This window comes from Balaenoptera borealis (assembly GCF_965194805.1).
Source record: "Balaenoptera borealis genome assembly, chromosome: 13".
NCBI classification, from domain to species: Eukaryota; Metazoa; Chordata; class Mammalia; order Artiodactyla; family Balaenopteridae; genus Balaenoptera; species Balaenoptera borealis.
In genome coordinates, this window is record NC_138870.1 from 93,687,430 (window position 1) to 93,699,810 (window position 12,381).

Consider the following 12,381-nt stretch of genomic DNA (forward strand, 5'->3'; position numbering starts at 1 on the left):
CTGAGCTGAGAAGTGAAGTAGCGACTTCGTTCTAAAGCCACCATTAGAACACCTGGATTCAGCCATGCCTGAAGCCAACCTAACCCACCCTGTAAATTACCTGAACCAGCAGGGCCCTCTTTTCATTAATCCAGTCGAGTGGGGTTTCTGTCACTTGCAGAGGAGAGACACATGAATAGGTGGTGTCCTCAGAGTGCCCTGCATTTTTCCTGTGGCAGCTCTTGTCACCCTTGCTTGTAGGTCCAGACATCACATCTGACTCTCCCACCAAAAGTCTCATGAGAGCTTGATGCCTGCCTAAATCCTCCCAATCCATTGAGGAACATGGCCCACTCCCTCCCATCATTGGAGTCTCCACAAAGGTAACCTCCATGAAGAGACCTTCCTCGACCACCCTGCTTAAAATAGTCCCTCCCACGATGCCCTACTTCCCAGGCTATGTGGCGTCCCTTCAGAGCATCTCTCTTGTCCCTTTATAACATTTCACTGTAGGTGACATTTTTGTTAGCTTCATGTCTGTCTCCCCACGAGAATGTAAATTAATGTAACTGGCTTGGAGCAGGGACCCTGTTTCTTGGGTTCTCCACTGTATACACAATGCCTGGCACAGTGCAGCATCCAATAACCATGGTCAGTGAGTGAGTGAGTGAATGAACAGCACTGGCCTGGGAATTAGATAAGATAATGGATGCAAAAAGCTTAGCAAAGTGCCTGGGTAAGGATAAGGGTTCAATAATCGTTAGCTGTTCTTTCTACCACCAATTCTACTGGAGTTATTCTTCCAGCATGTTAACCACACCTGGCCGTGTGTCACGCACAGTGAGCCTGCTAACACATTAGAGCTATAGCTAAGAGCTTTACACGTACTCTTTCCCTTAGCTTCACAGCCACCCCAGGAGGTAGGTATTATTATCATCCCCAGTTTACAGATAAGAAACTGAGGCACAGAGAGGTAAAGCAATGTGCCCAAGATCACACAGCTAAGTGGCAGAGCCAGGGTTGGAACCCAGGAAGTCTGGCACCAGCATCCATCACATCATCACTAATTAAACAGCCTGTATCTTGTGGAAATAAGACAGAATCTCTGCTCCCAGAGAGTGGGCCAGATACATAAAATAGAGTGCCCACCACACAACTGTTTAATTAATTAATTAATTAGTAATTCATCGCATTTGTGAGGAGGGGAGCCACTCTGAGCCACAGAAGCCAAACTTACTGTCTCTTTTCTGTGAGATTTACCTTCACAGATTTACCTTCATTTAAGCTAAGAGGTCATTTTAAGCCATAATTTCAGCTTTTTACAGTTCTGGAGGATTCAATGGAAGGGCAGGCTTACCTGAGATCTTTTCCTTCGAAGATTGGTGGGGGAAGATGTGGAGTGCAGGGAGGTAGGCAGAAGAGTGACTGTTGGATTATATTCAAGATTATATTTGAAATAATTTATAAAATGTCACATAGAAAATGGTCCTTTAAATGGAGACCGATGCTCCTTCACGCTGCCATTTTTCTCCCCTCCACCTGTGAGAAGTGTTCTCTTTTTACTGTCTCTCTCCCTCCCACCTCTGAGCAGCGTACAGGCACATTTCAGAGGAGCCAAGAATTAAATCAAAATTACATTTCTCTCGCTGTCTCTCAAACAAGTAAGACGGTTCACTTCCATTGGCTCCTGGAGGCCAGGCGAGGGTTAATAATAATAATACTCCGTATTCATAGACCGCTGTGCGGCAGGGAGTGCCTGCAAACATCATCCTGCAGCAGCCCGTATTATTAACTGGTAACTGGGCTCTCAGCCCTAAGTCATAGGCTGGAATGAGACCCCACAGGCTAGTGAGAACCAAAAGCTACGTCTAAAAATGGCTAGATCCAAGGGTTAGTGCTCTGTAAGAGCAGCCAGCATTTCCTTGGCCCCCACCCTCCATGCAGGCCCTTCCTCCTGTCTGAAGATCTCGGTGCTTCACCTCTAAGATGAGCTCAACAAGGGGAAAGGCAGTTAGAGATGCTTTCTGCTGCTGGTAACAGAACATCTGACTAACACAAACAAACAAGGGGCTGCCAGAATCCACTCATTAGCTCAATGATGTCAGGGCAGTGTCTCTGCAATTCTCTCGGCCTTTCCCTCATGGTTATAAAATGGCTGCTACAGCTCCAGGCATCATACCCACATTCCAGGCAGGATGAAAGGCAGAGGAGAGCAAAGACAACTCTACCTATCCCTTTTACCAGTAAAGCAAAAGCTTTCTTGGAAGCCTCACTTCACCTGCAACAAATTTCCACTTATATCTCATTGGCTAAAATAGGACCACATTAAAACACCTAGCTGTACTCTAGATTGACTAATCAAGGGAGAAAATGTTGGGAATGAGTCCCGGGTTAATCAGCTAGCAGTGTAAGGTAGTGGAAAGAGCACTGACCCAGGAGTCAGATGATCAGGCTCTTCTACCATCTGGGACTATGGTCTCAGTTTCCTTGCCTGTAAAATGGGAAGTATTGAACCAGATGATCTATAGCTCTGACACTGAGTCAGTTTATGACTTCTACAGAAACACCTGGGGCTGACACAGAAAGAGCCAAAAGGCTGTAATCCCCTGCTCCTTACTCTACCCTGAAATTGTAGCCCTAAGTGCTGGAGCCTCGTCTAGGAGGAAAGGAATTACAGCCATGGGGAAATCAAAGGAACTGGAGAGTCAAGACACTTGAGTTCCCTTTCCTTGTTCAAACTGCTAACTGCCCAAGGGTTTGAGTGTGCTCAGTATAGAGTCTTCCAATCAAAAGTCATGTAACCTGAAATAATAGTAAATTAATAATGCCAAACATTGAATGAAACTTTACTAGGCACCAGACACTATGCTAAGAGCTTCACCTGCATTATCTCATCAAGTTCTAACAATCCCATAATGTAGGTGTTATTAACACACCTATTTGATAGATGAGTAAACTGAGGTCCCAAGTCATGCCCGTGCCCAACTTCACACAGCTATGAGGTGGAGGACTTTGGGTTCAGACCCAGGGACTCGTACCTACAGCCCATGTTCTTTTTTTTTTTTTTTTTTTTTTGTGGTTCTGACAATTTATTGGAAAAAAAACACATGTCACTCATTTACAGAGCCTGTGTCACTCCAAGTGCCCCAGAGGGATGCTGTTCTATTAGCTCGAAAGAGCAGCCCAGGTTCTTAACACAACCTAACATTTATCCTCTACCCATCCGTTATCCTGCTTATCCTCATTCCCATGGCAACCCTATGGGGGATGCATTGTCCTCGTCTTCTACAGATGAAAAAAGCGAGTCTCCAAGACATTACATGACTGACCTAAAGTGACCAGCTGGTACGTGCTGGAGGGTGAATGGGAACACAGCGCTTGCCCTGAGCCTGAGCCGCGCCCTTGCCACGGTGCCCCGCTGTGTGGGAGTGTGTCCGGGCAAGAGGCCCTGGGAGGCTCCTCGCCTTTGGATCTGTCCTTTGTAAGCCCTGCCAGAAAGCCAACCAGTGCTGACCCTGCTTGGCCTGGAATTTGCTAATTCCTGCTAATTCTGGAATCTGCATTATTAGTAAGAGCCCGGGGAGGGGCATCCTTAGCTGTGCTGCCCCTTTGGGGGTTTCTGTGGCAGCCGGGGGTGTTGGAAGAGCTGAGTGATGACAGGAGATTGACAAACACCGCAGCTCAACCTCCGCCTCAGCCGGCTGTCCTGGGGCTCAGGGTGGCCAGTGACGGGTGCAGGAGGGGAGACTGAGCCCCTCAGCCCCCGTCTCTGACCCTCAGTCCCTACAGGAGCAGAAGGCAAATCCCATGACAGCCGTGCCTTCCAGGAAGAGCAAACGCTGGTCTGAGGGATGCTGGAAGCCTGACCCTTCGGACCACAGTTTACAGCTGTGCAGTGTGCAGATCCCCCCGCCACGAACATGGTGGTCCTGCCAGCCTCCCCTGAAACCCCACAGCGGACCCACGTCCCAGCCATACTCAGTTCCAAGGCGGAAGGGGGCGGGGGCACTACTTCTGAGGATGCAGCATCAACGGGATGCCTTCAGGAGTCAAAAGGAAGCTCAGAAGATCATGTCATGTCAACACCCCCGCTTCCTTCAGTCCACACGTCCCCTTTGCTACAGCCAAGTAAAGAGGGGGCCCCCAGGGACTTCCCTGGTGGTCCAGTGGTTAAGACTCCGAGCTGCCAATGCAAGAGGCACGGGTTCCATCCCTAGTAGTGGAACTAGGATCCCACACGCCGCACGGTGCGGCCAAGAAAATACATATATTAAAAAAAAAGAGGGGGCCCCCAAACAGGGTGGGCACCTAGTAAGACCCCCCCCTGCCTGCCCCTCCCCTGGCCCAATACTCATGACTGCCAAATGTCTGGAGACCCCCCCAGGTCTATTCTCATCATGCCCTTCATGTCCATTTGCATCAGTCCCCAGGAGAAGCCCAGGACCCCTGGCACTCTCATCTCTGGACACATCCTCATTCGGTTCTACAGGTGGTGAGGCCAACCCTATTCCGGGAGCCCCCTTCCCTACTTTATTTTTCCCCACAGCCTTCATCCCCATCTGAAATTCTCTCTGTTTCATTTACTGATTTGTCCATTTTCCACCTCCCACATCTGAAAGTAAGTTCCGTGAGGGCAGGGATATCATCACGTTAGCCCCAGTATCTTGAAGGTCCTGATACACAGTCAGACATCTACAGATAGTTGTCAAACAAATGAATAATGAAGAATGAGTGCAGAAAAGGATGCCTAACTAAAAGCGGCTTGCAGAAATGTATTTTACATCTCAAGAAGTGCAGAGGCAAATTGCTTCCGGGGTGGATAAATCGGCAGCTCCATGACATCAAGGGATCCAGCTGGTTTCTCTGTGGTTCTCCTGGCTTTTCCATCATGCTTGCAAGATAGCTGTCCCAGCTCAAAGCATCACATCTTGATGTGACAATGTCCAAAGTCAGGAAGCAGCAGGTGTCCACTCTCTGCCCCTTTTTAAGGATGAAGGGAAATTTTCCCACAAGTCCCCAGCAGCCTCATGGGACAATTTGCATCACATGTTTATGCCTCAACCTACCATTGGCCAGGAGAATGGGATTACTGTCTTCAGCTTACACCAATCAGCATTCAGTTTCCACCCCCCAACTAGGGAGGGGCCCATGGAGTACCTGGGCACTCATTACCTGAACAAAGCCTGGACGCTCTAAGAAGAAAGGAGGTGGGAAGGAAACGACTATCGCGGAGGCTGTGCTGGGCATCTGCCATGGACGCCTTAATTTTAAATGCAGTCTCCTCCTTCATTATGCTTTTCACGTGGGCAGAACACTTCACTGTTCCCCAATGCTTTACTGCCTCTTATTCTACTTTATCCCTCACAAAGCCCTCACGACGTAGGGATGCCAGATAGTGTTGCCAATTCACAGAGGAGGAAACTGAGAACTAAAGAAACAAACGTCTCCAAGTGGTGGCAAAACCGGAAGTGATTACCACGTGTGTTTGACACCCAAGTCGAGAATGCTCTTTCCATGGTGTCAGAGTGTCTTCCTGATGAAGGTTACTTTATATAGAAAGCTCCTTTCCTTGGGAGAACCTCAAATCAATCAATCAATCTCACTCTCTCTCTCTCCCCCTTCCATATATGTATATGTATATGTATATGTATATTTGTAACATCATTACTTTCATTCCATGTAACCCCTATAAAACCAAGTGGCGGGACTTCCCTGGTGGCGCAGTGGATTAGACTCCACGCTCCTAATGCAGGGGGCCCGGGGTTCGATCCCTGGTCAGGGAACTAGATCCCACATGCATGCCGCAACTAAGAGTTCGAATGCCACAACTAAGGAGCTGGTGAGCCGCAACTAAGGAGCCCGTGAGCTGCAACTAAGGAGCCCGCTGCCGCAACTAAGACCTGGTGCAACCAAATAAATAAATAAATATTTTACAAAAAAAAAAAAAAGTGGCCTTAGGGTTCTACTGAGACCCAATATTGCATGTGACCCTGTACTGTATTCCAAACCAACAGTCTCTATGCTCTGGTTTTTTTCTTTTGAAAAGCAAGGTAAATCCTCACTTGAAGAGCCTCACAAAACTTCTAAAGAAGGAAAGTCTATTTATAACGCACAACAAACATCTCACAACTCCTCTTTCCTCAACTCTCTCAATATCTCCCATGAACCACCCCCCAAAACCCTCTTCTTCCTTTCTCCAAACTTCCCTAAACTCTTCCCCCAATCAGTCCATCTCATCTTTCTTCCATCTTCTCACACCTTTCATGTGTATTCTTCTGGCTTTGAGCTGTATCTCTCTGCATTTCCTTCTCCACCCACATTAATCACTCCAGCCAGCCTGAGTGACTGTTTCTGCCCTGACCCATTATCTCAGCTCTACACAAGGGCCCAGGAATCAACCTGACACAGACAGAATCCCCTTGGCAGCCTGGGGAGGGAGGAGGATGTGCCCTATCACATGGTAACATTCTCCCCCATCCCAGTCACAAGTCAGAAGTTCAAAGAGCTTCTCACACCAGCACTGCCTCTAGGAGTACCCGATGAAGAAAGACACGGTGAACGAGAAAACAACCTTCCTCCCTATTCATGGTGCCTTTTCATGCTCTAAAAAGCAGTTTCCCTTTCAATTGTCTCACCCAATCTTTACAACAAGCCTGTGAGGTGACTGTTACGCTCACCCCCATTTTACAAATGAGGAAATGAAGAATCAGAGAAATAGAGTGGTTTGCCAAAGGACAGAGCCAGAAGGAGACCTAGAACAGTTCTGGCACATGGCTATTGCATAAATGAACGCCAACTTGAATGCATGGGTGGATGGATGGGCAGAGGGGTGAACGAACAACTTCAAAACCCATATATGTTTCACCACATCACACTGACCCCAAGACAAATGCTGCTTCTGGAAGCTTCCCCAACGATCTCTCCTCTGAATTTTCTTCTCAGGAATTCCAGAAACCATTTTGACAGTGGCACTAGATTCACCCTGTAGCCCTACATCAGGTCCCACCTGGGCCCCCATCCCTCGAGCCCTCCTCTCCCCACCACCAAGGCCATTTAGCAACCCTGCCCTGGCTGTGGGTTCAGACCCACTCAAGTCAGACAGAGTGAGGACTGAGCCTCAGTGGGATGGATTTAACCACTTGACACTCTAAGCGGGGTCCCCAGCCCAGCAGCACCAGCATCACCTGGGAGTGTGTTAGAAATGCAGAATCCCAGGCCCCACCTTAAATCACTTGAATACAAATCTGCGTTTTAACAAGATGCCCAGGAGACTCACAGGGGTGACAGCAGCCTCAAGTCTTCTTTTAGGGTACGGCACCATGCTCTTGGCCTGACCCTTCCCTTGTGCCTCACTTCTGCAAGGAGAGCTTTGCCTTGTTTCCAAGAGAGATCCCTGCCTACATTCCACTTATGATAACTACGTCCCTTCATTGTTCCCAGTAAATGAATGTTTTGGGGGGGGGGCCCTGCTTACCAGCCCCACTCTCTAAGGCTGAGAGCCCCAGTTTAAAATCTCACAGTCTTAGTACAAGGTAAAGCATGTTCCCGTATGTCTATAGATCATGGATAGACTTTGAAATTAGAAAAACCTGTATTTGAATCCTGGATCCACTATTTAACTTGAAGTATACTGCAAACTCTCTAAGTCCTACCTATGAAATGAAGGCAGAAACCTCCACTGCAGGATTTTTATGAGTATTTCATAGATCAAAGAAGAAAAAGCCATTGGCCCAAGATAGGCACTCAATAAATGTTAGTTCTGTTTCCCTGCCCCTGCCATAGATGGCTTTGTTAAACCTGCAGACGAACCTCTGTGGTCCTGACATTGTGAATCTGTAATTACTCCCCTAAATTTGTTAGGATGCTCTGGGCTACAGGTAATAGAAGACCCAACTAGAAGTGACTTAGATGATAAGGAATTTATTATCTCACATAACAAGGAATCCAAAGAAGTCCAGGATTGGTAAATTCAGTGATTCAGCACCTTGAAGGACCCAAGTGCTTGCTTGCTCTCAGCTCTACAATCTTCATCATGCCTTACGGGCCCAAGAAGGCTACATCATTTTCAGGCATCACACATCACATCCAGCAAAAGAGAAGTTTCCTATCATGTACTTTTTTAAATCTTTTCAGAACAACAGACAACAGGCCTCCTCTCAGTTCCCTGGGCCAAGACTGGTTCATACACCTATGCCTGAACTATTCATCGGTTTGACCACTCATGATCTCCTCCCTGGGGCTGAGTAAGGGCCCAGCGTCTAATGAAGCACATAGTTCCTCTGAGCAGGGAAATAAGGTAGGGGAAGCTGTTGGCTCATCAATCAACAGTATCTGCTACCCGCCTGCTTCCCAGGGTGGGCCTTCCCTCCACCGCCTGCTGCGCCACCCAAGCCGATGGCCATGCTCTCAATGTGCCCATTCTGCCTACGGCACTGGTTCTCAAACTCACTTGCACCTTGGAATCTCTTGGAGAATTATTTTTTAAGTACCGATGCCTGGGTCTCCATCCCAGAGATTCTGATATTAATTGGTCCAAGGTGAGGCCTGAGCCTGGAGATGATTTAAATCTCCTAGAATAAGCTAATGTTTGAGAACCACTTGTCGGTACCAGTGGTTCTCAACCATTAAGGTGCATCAGAGTTTCTGACTGAGCAGGTCTTGAGTGGAGCCTGAGGGTTTGCATTTCTACAAGTTCCCAGGGGATGCCAATGGCGCTGATCCAGGGACCACACTTTGAGAACCAATGGTCCAGATTACTGCTTTTTAAACTTCAGTGTGCATAGGAATCAGTTGGAGAATCTTGTTTAAATGTAGATGCAGACCCAGTAGGTCTGGAATGGGGCCCGGGAGTCTGTATTTCCAACAAGATCCCAGGTGACACTTGCAGCCCAAACTGCATTGCAGGGTCTAGAACAGAGATCAGCAAACTAGGACCCATGGGCCAAACCCAGCCCACTGCCTGTTTTTGTAAATAAAGTTTTACTAGAACACCACCTCAATCATTTATTTACACATTGGCTATGGCTGTTTTTGCAACAGTGGCGGAGCTGAGTGGTTGCAATAGAGAACACATGGGCAGCAAAGCCAAAAATATTTACTATCTGGTCCTTTACCAGAAAAGTCTGTGGACCCCTGGTCTAGAACGATAACTGGTTCTCAAACTTGGCTGTACATTGGAATCAGCTTTGGAGTTATAAAAGCTACTGATCCTATTCCCAGAGATTCTAACATAATTGGCATGGGGGTTCAGTCTGGGCCTCCAGATTTCTATAAACTCCCCAAATGATTCTACTGTGCATTTGAGAAATGCAGGTCTCCCGGACACACCCCCAGCCCTGCAGCTGTGCCAGTCCTTACATCCTTCACTTTAGCTGGAATCTGCTTCCAGAAGAACTAGGCTTCTGCTTTTATCAGCTGCTTTAGTTAAACACAACAGCCAGCTGGGTCCTGAGCCGTGCCCCTCCCCAGGGGAGAATTTTGGAGGAGTTTCTGCTCCTTCCGATGTGTCAAGTTTTGCACGCTCGTTTGCAATAAATAAATGGACATTCCCACCCCTTCCCAGCTAAATTTCATTCAATATGCAAAAAAAAAAAAAAAAAAAAAGTCCATCCTGCCCCCATCCTACCGAGAGAGTCACCGTTGTCTGGATTGAGCCATGGCATGAAGTCACACACCAGATGTGCTCCTCAAAACATGTGAATTGTCCTTCCTGGAAATAAGGAAAAGAGAAAGAATTACTGGTAACAGGAGGGGAGTTTTCAGGCCTCCCTTTCCAAAGGTAGTGTATACAAGCCCTCGGCAATGGGCTCCAATTAAAGTCCTTAGGAGTCCCCTGGTTAAAATATTTGCATATAGCACAGGGAGATCAGCTGGATGCTTTGTGACCACCTAGAGGGGTGGGATGGGGAGGGTGGGAGGGAGGGAGACGCAAGAGGGAAGAGATATGGGGATATATGTATATGTATAACTGATTCACTTTGTTATAAAGCAGAAACTAACACACCATTGTAAAGCAATTATACTCCAATAAAGATGTTAAAAAAAAAAATTTGCATATAGCCCTTTAGTAAACCCCAGCTTTGCATATAGCCCTTTAGTAAACCCCAGCTTTAGAAGGAGAAATGTTGAAAGAAAAAAATCAAATGGGCACTGCAGATAAAGCAACTGAAGGTCACGAGGTTATTTCCCAATTTTACATCACAGATAATGACAGAACCAGATTTTGAGACCTAGTGACTCATTACATTGTGATGCACAGTCTTATAATGCATGTGTATTCTTTTTTTCATTTGAGTTAGAAAAAACATGTTCCAAAAGGTCCCAGCCCTGATCATTGGATGCCTGTTATCCTCGGATTCACGACGAGACAATACAGTGCTGGCTGCAGCTGTCAGCCAGAGGGAGAGAAAGTTCCTTCTAGCTCCTGCCAGGCTGAGGGAAGAGGCTTGATGTGCAGGTTCAACGTGTGAAAAAGGTCATACGCATCCCTCTGTTGGCGTGCAGTATTGCTTCGGCAGATACTGACCATCGCCTGCCTAAGCGTCATTCCTCCCTTCTCCCTTGCTAATAAAACGTCCGTTTCATTCAGGTGACAAAGTGCCCAGCTCAGGAGATAAACCATGACTGATTGGTCCAAACTAGTTGTACAATCTTATTTCCCTTTGCCAGGTATTAGGTCCGAGAATGGGCATTCGATCCAGTTCTGGAAAAAAAGATACTCAGAGGAGACAACCAGGCGCTTCTGGGAAAGCTATTTCTACCTAGTAAGAGAGAGACATTCTCTCCCTTACTGATTGGTCACTGCAGTGAGGGCATGATCCTCAAAGCTGAGGCAACCATACTGCCCTCATGATAAAAGACATTACCCAACACACAAGAATACTTGACAGAGCAGAAAGATAGGAAGATCTGGGTCCCTGATGACACCATTCAGTTGCTGAAACAGCCTACCTAACTACCTAATTTCCTGTTAGGCAAACAATCTCCTTGTGCTTTAAGCCACTGGTAGTTGGGGTTTCTATTACTAGCAACCAAACACATCTATATTAGTTATCCATTGCTGCATAAAATTACCACAAACTTAGCCATTGAAAACAACACGTATGTATGATCTCAGTTTCTGGAGGCCTGGAATCTGGGCACAGCATAGTTGGGTCTTATGCTTCCGGGCCCCTTAAGAGGCTGCAGGCAGGGTGTCTGCTGGGCCTGGGGTCTCATCTGAAAGGACTCTGGTTGTGAAAGGATTTGGTTCCCTGCTGGCTGTTGGCTGGAAGTCACCCTCAGTTCCCTGCCATCTGGGCCTCCCCAGAGGGCAGCTCACAACGTAGCCGCTGGCTTCATCAAAGCCAGCAGGAGAGAGATCCCACAAATATAACGGAAGCCAGCGTCTTCCATAATCCAGTCACAGAAGTCTGCACCTTTGCCATATTCCACTGGGTAGAAGAAAGTCACAGGTCCTGCCCACTCACATAGAAGGATTTAGACATGGCAGGACTGCCAGGGGGTGGGCATTACTGGAGCCATCCTTCAGCCTGCCCACCATCCTTACTGATACATCTATTGATCGAATTCAGATTAAAATCCTCCCCTCCCACCTCACCTGGATCCTGAGTGAAACAACCCAACTCCTATAAAATACTTTTAAGGCACTTGGGAAATTTTGAATATAAACTATATATTAGATGATATGAAGAAAATAGAGTTAATTTTATTAGGTGTGCTAATAGCACTGTGATTCTATATAAGAAAATGACCTTTTTTTTTTCCTTTTATCGCCATGGTGCGCGGCTTGAGGGATCTTAGTTCGCCAACCAGGGATTGAACCCTGCCCCGGCAGTGAAAGCTCAGAGTCCTAACCTCTGGACCACCAGGGAATTCCTGAAAATGACCATTTTTTAGAAATACATAATAAAGTATGTTGGGATGAAATGCCATAGTGCCTGAGGTTTACTTTCAAGTATTTCAGCAGGGAAAAAGGAAAAGAAAAAGGATAGAGCAAATGTAACAAAAACACAGTACTTACTGATGAATATATGAGAAGTCATTGTACTATATCTCAATTTTTGAGTATGTTCAAGTTTTTTATAATCATTATTTTAAATCTGGCTATCCTTTTATGACCTCCATAAAGCTAAGAACTCCACATTAAACATGGAAGATTGAGCAAACTTGTGCTGAGAATACACGAGTGGCTCTGAGCTGATGTCCTCCAAGGTCTGTCCCTGCCTCCCTCTCCATCCTGCTGCTTTCCTACACATATGTTCTCACCCTGCCAACCGAAAACAACCTAGTTCCCCAAACAGACCACGATCCTTCATGCCCCCAGAAGCTTTTGCATTTTCTGCACCTTTCCCTTGTGGTTCTTCCAACACCTTCCTCAATGCCATCTATCTATCTGGTCTA

General features: G+C 46.8%; 1 long non-coding RNA gene across 1 annotated transcript in view; it reads right to left on the reverse strand.

Annotated features, from left to right (window-relative positions):
* LOC309608644 overlaps positions 1–12,381 on the reverse strand; it is a 144,763-nt gene that overhangs the window by 103,463 nt on the left and 28,919 nt on the right. The window contains exon 3 of the long non-coding RNA XR_014233029.1: positions 9,605–9,688. This is a non-coding gene — a long non-coding RNA (uncharacterized lncRNA). The remainder of the gene's footprint in view (positions 1–9,604; positions 9,689–12,381) is intronic.